The sequence below is a fragment of the Syngnathus scovelli genome, unplaced genomic scaffold (assembly GCF_024217435.2).
Source record: "Syngnathus scovelli strain Florida unplaced genomic scaffold, RoL_Ssco_1.2 HiC_scaffold_338, whole genome shotgun sequence".
NCBI classification, from domain to species: Eukaryota; Metazoa; Chordata; class Actinopteri; order Syngnathiformes; family Syngnathidae; genus Syngnathus; species Syngnathus scovelli.
The window spans coordinates 11,978-17,500 of NW_026061431.1; positions in this window are offsets into that span (position 1 = coordinate 11,978).

A 5,523-nucleotide genomic window follows, 5' to 3' on the forward strand; every position below is an offset into this window, starting at 1 on the left:
ACTCGGCTGGTTCCCGATGTCGGCCAGAACAAGTGAAAATTCGGCCTCTTCCCCTGGAGGTCCGTTCAAGATTAACGAATATTTTCTAAGTGCCAACGGCTCTTGCGCCGAAAAGCGTCCGACTCGGCTGGTTCCCGATGTCGGCCAGAACAAGTGAAAATTCGGCCTCTTCCCCTGGAGGTCCGTTCAAGATTAACGAATATTTTCTAAGTGCCAACGGCTGCTCCGCCGTAAAGCGTCCGCTTCGGCTGGTTCCCGATGTCGGCCAGAACAAGTGAAAATTCGGCCTCTTCCCCTGGAGGTCCGTTCAAGATTAACGAATATTTTCTAAGTGCCAACGGCTCTTGCGCCGAAAAGCGTCCGCCTCGGCTGGTTCCCGATGTCGGCCAGAACAAGTGAAAATTCGGCCTCTTCCCCTGGAGGTCCGTTCACGATTAACGAATATTTTCTAAGTGCCAACGGCTCTTGCGCCGAAAAGCGTCCGCCTCGGCTGGTTCCCGATGTCGGCCAGAACAAGTGAAAATTCGGCCTCTTCCCCTGGAGGTCCGTTCAAGATTAACGAATATTTTCTAAGTGCCAACGGCTCTTGCGCCGAAAAGCGTCCGCCTCGGCTGGTTCCCGCGGTCGGACACAAAATGTGTCAATTCGGCCTCTCTGAGGTACCAGGGGTGGGCTTTATGTACTTGGTCCCCCCACTTAGTGTACTCATCACTTTACCCCCATTTCGCAAAATATAGTCGGCACGTATGTGCAGAACTGTTTATTTTCATTTTAAAAATTGTCTAAGTGCCAGCGGAAGCTGTCACGCGAACTGTCCGAGCTACCACGGTGCCCATCCCGGGCAGTGACGGCAAAAGGCCGATGTGTGTTTGATGGAAGTCTGAATAATTTCTAAGTGCCAACGGCTCAACCGCCGTAAAGTGTCCGCCTCGGCTGGTTCTCCCGGTCGGCCCGAACGAGCGAAAATTCGGCCTCTTCCCCTGGAGGTCCGGAACATTTTGGCGAATATTTCCTAAGTGCCAACGGCTGCTCCGCCGTAAAGTGTCCGCCTCGGCTGGTTCCCCCGGTCGGCCAGAACAAGTGAAAATTCGGCCTCTTCCCCTGGAGGTCCGGAACATTTTGGCGAATATTTCCTAAGTGCCAACGGCTGCTCCGCCGTAAAGTGTCCGCCTCGGCCGGTTCACCCGGTCGGCCAGAACAAGTGAAAATTTGGCCTCTTCCCCTGGAGGTCCGGAACATTTTGGCGAATATTTCCTAAGTGCCAACGGCTGCTCCGCCGTAAAGTGTCCGCCTCGGCCGGTTCACCCGGTCGGCCAGAACAAGTGAAAATTTGGCCTCTTCCCCTGGAGGTCCGGAACATTTTGGCGAATATTTCCTAAGTGCCAACGGCTGCTCCGCCGTAAAGTGTCCGACTCGGCTGGTTCCCCCGGTCGGCCAGAACAAGTGAAAAATCGGCCTCTTCCCCTGGAAGTCCGGCCGAGTTAAGGCAAATATTTCCTAAGTGCCAACGGCTGCTCAGCCTTAAAGTGTCCGACTCGGCTGGTTCCCGATGTCGGCCAGAACAAGTGAAAATCCGGCCTCTTCCCCTGGAAGTCCGGCCGAGTTAAGGCAAATATTTCCTAAGTGCCAACGGCTGCTCAGCCTTTAAGTGTCCGACTCGGCTGGTTCCCGATGTTGGCCAGAACAAGTGAAAATCCGGCCTCTTCCCCTGGAAGTCCGGCCGAGTTAAGGCAAATATTTCCTAAGTGCCAAGGGCTGCTCAGCCTTAAAGGGCCCGACTCGTCTGGTTCCCGATGTCGGCCAGAACAAGTGACAATTCGGCCTCTTCCCCTGGAGGTCTTTTCAAGTTTAACGAATATTTTCTAAGTGCCGACGGCTGCTCCGCCTTAAAGCGTCCGACTCGGCTGGTTCCCGATGTCGGCCAGAACAAGTGACAATTCGGCCTCTTCCCCTGGAGGTCCTTTCAAGTTTAACGAATATTTTCTAAGTGCCAACGGCTGCTCCGCCTTAAAGCGTCCGACTCGGCTGGTTCCCGATGTCGGCCAGAACAGGTGAAAATTCGGCCTCTTCCCCTGGAGGTCCGTTCAAGTTTGGCGAATATTTTCTAAGTGCCAACGGCTGCTCCGCCTTAAAGTGTCCGACTCGGCTGGTTCCCGATGTCGGGCAGAACAAGTGACAATTCGGCCTCTTCCCCTGGAAGTCCGGCCGAGTTTGGCGAATATTTTCTAAGTGCCAACGGCTGCTCCGCCGTAAAGAGTCCGACTCGGCTGGTTCCCGATGTCGGCCAGAACAAGTGACAATTCGGCCTCTTCCCCTGGAGGTCCTTTGAAGTTTAGCGAATATTTTCTAAGTTCCAACGGCTCTTGCGCCGAAAAGCGTCCGACTCGGCTGGTTCCCGATGTCGGCCAGAACAGGTGAAAATTCGGCCTCTTCCCCTGGAGGTCCGTTCAAGTTTGGCGAATATTTTCTAAGTGCCAACGGCTGCTCCGCCTTAAAGTGTCCGACTCGGCTGGTTCCCGATGTCGGGCAGAACAAGTGACAATTCGGCCTCTTCCCCTGGAAGTCCGGCCGAGTTTGGCGAATATTTTCTAAGTGCCAACGGCTGCTCCGCCGTAAAGAGTCCGACTCGGCTGGTTCCCGATGTCGGCCAGAAAAAGTGACAATTCGGCCTCTTCCCCTGGAGGTCCTTTGAAGTTTAGCGAATATTTTCTAAGTGCCAACGGCTCTTGCGCCGAAAAGCGTCCGCCTCGGCTGGTTCCCGCGGTCGGCCGTAATAGGCGAAAATTCGGCCTCTTCCCCTGGAGCGACCTCCAAATTTGGGCGAAATTTTTCTAAGTGCCTAAAGGTACCAGGGGTTTGGGTACCAGGGGTGCAGTACGAACTGGTCTTTTGTCAACCCATGTACTTTTTCTAGAGTACATGGGTTGGTCCCCCCACTTAGTGTACTCATCACTTTACCCCCCTTTCGCAAAATATAGTCAGAACGAGCATGGGGGACGCAATTGTTTTCCATGCAAATCAATTGGGCCTGGTCCGAGCGCTGGTAACGGCCGCCAGCAAGCGTCCCCTGCTCGGATAGCAGAACTGAAGAAGGCACGGCACTTCCAGAGAGAGAGAGAAAATTTTCTAAGTGCCACATTTCTCAAAAATTTTCAAAGTGCCACATTTCTCAAAAATTTTCAAAGTGCCACATTTCTCAAAAATTTTCAAAGTGCCACATTTCTCAAAAATTTTCAAAGTGCCACATCTCTCAAAAATGTTCAAAGTGCCACATCTCTGAAAAACTTTCTAAGTGCCACATCTCTGAAAAACTTTCTAAGTGCCACATCTCTGAAAAACTTTCTAAGTGCCACAGCACGGCTGTGAAATATTCAAAGTCCTACAGGCATTGGCAGAATCCGCGGACGGCCGTCTGCTCCCGGCGGCCGCCGCGAAGCTACTACCCCCTCCCGGGGACGGCTGTCTGCTCCCGGCAGCCGTCCTTACCCCCCTCCCCCGTTTGCACCGCCTGAAGTTAGACCCGCCTTGGTAGGGCCCCCACCGGCCCCGGCTCGCCGGCGTTGGGTGGACGGTTCCTGCCCACTTGCGGGTCCCGGTCGCTTGGCAACCGACCGGGGAGGACCAGCCGCCTCCTTAAACACAGGCTGGAAGGGAAATCCGATCAAGCTACGGAGGACCGGCCGCCTCCTTAAACACAGGCCGGAAGGGAAATCCGATCAAGCTACGGAGGACCGGTCGCCTCCCTAAACACAGGCCGGGCAAAAATCTGCGAATGGGCCCGTCAAGGGTAGTGGGTCATCCAAGGAGGGAGGTACCGGCCGCCTCCTTAAACACAGGCCGGGCAAAAATCTGCGAATGGCCCGTCAAGGGTAGAAGGTCATCCAAGGAGGGAGGTACCGGCCGCCTCCTTAAACACAGGCCGGGCAAAAATCTGCGAATGGCCCGTCAAGGGTAGAAGGTCATCCAAGGAGGGAGGTACCGGCCGCCTCCTTAAACACAGGCCGGGCAAAAATCTGCGAATGGCCCGTCAAGGGTTGTTGGTCATCCAAGGAGGGAGGTACCGGCCGCCTCCTTAAACACAGGCCGGGCAAAAATCTGCGAACGGCCCGTCAAGGGTTCTGTCTCATCCAAGAAAGGGGTACCGGCCGCCTCAGAGGCCGGAGCGAAGGGGGCGAAAGGCTGTCGATGGGGAAGGATCGGGGCCACGGCTAATCTAGCGATGCCCGCGTCGGGCGGTCACTCCGACGAATGAGCGGGGCCGAATCCGGCGCGAGGCGGCCTTCAGGCACGTGGTTCGAGACGACCTCACCCGGCTCTAGCCCGGAGCGAAAAAAACACTCTTATAACCTGACCGACATGCGCCCATGACCCGCCTTGGTAGGGCCCCCACCGGCCCCGGCTACCGCCGGCGTTGGGTGGACGGTTCCTCCCCACTTGCGGGTCGCACTCCAGCGCTAGGCCGCCGCGCGAGCGCGCGCCCCGCGCCGCCCGCGCAGGCCTAGCGCGAACCGTACGGCAGCGAAACCGAGACGCCCCGGCTCAACCTCACCCAGAGGCCATCCACGGAGGCCGAGCGCGCGATCCGACTTGCGGCACGCCACGTGGGCGTCCGCCGGCCGCGCCGGTCGACCGCGAAACCGATTTCTCAAAGACCAAGCCCGAGTCCCAACCTCCGCACATATCCGCACACGCCTTCCCGACCACCGCGAAGCGGGAGGCGTCTATCGTGGCCGCCGGGGCGTATGACCCCTCCGCGTGAGGCGTGCGGGCTCGGGGGGGCCGCAACGACCGAGTCTGACTCGGACGGGGCGCAGCTTCCCTCCCGGTCGCAGCATCAGCGCCGAACGCGCGACGTCACCAGCCCCCCGGAACGGTTCGTCGGGAGCGCGGCAATGGCCCACATCTCACCTCGCCAGCCGGCCGCAGCGGGCCGCGCCGAACCGAGTCTGACTCGGGGTGCGCACAGTCCCGTCTGGGTCACGGAGGCGACGAGCTGTGACCGCCACCGTCGCCCCTTCGTCCTTCCGGATCCCCCCAGCGCCGGCAAAACTCCGCATCCTGGCCGCATCGCGTGACCGGGCGGGCCGCAACGACCGAGTCTGACTCGGACGGGGCGCAGCTTCCCGCCTCGGGCCATCGCAAAGCGTGCCTCGCGCGGGCAAAGTCGCCGGCGCAGCGCCGCGCCCCTCGACAAGAGCGAGCCTCAGCCGGGCTGCGACGACCGAGTCTGACTCGGACGGAGCGCAGCTTCCCGCCTGGGTTACCGCTAGTCGCCGGGCCGACGGCGCCCATCCCCGGACCCCGCCGTTCCCTCGCGGTTTATCCTAAGCCGCCTGCCTTAGCCCAACCGACGTGCCAACCCCCCCGTTGCCGAGTTCGCTCTTCCCGAGCCGCGTCCCCCCGACAATTCCGTCCGTGACCGTCCCGCCCCGCGGCGATCCGCTCTGCCCCAGCAGCCGGCGAGTCAGCGTCCTACGGGTCTGATCTGGCCGCAGTCCGAGCTCCGGGCAGGCACAGCGGCGT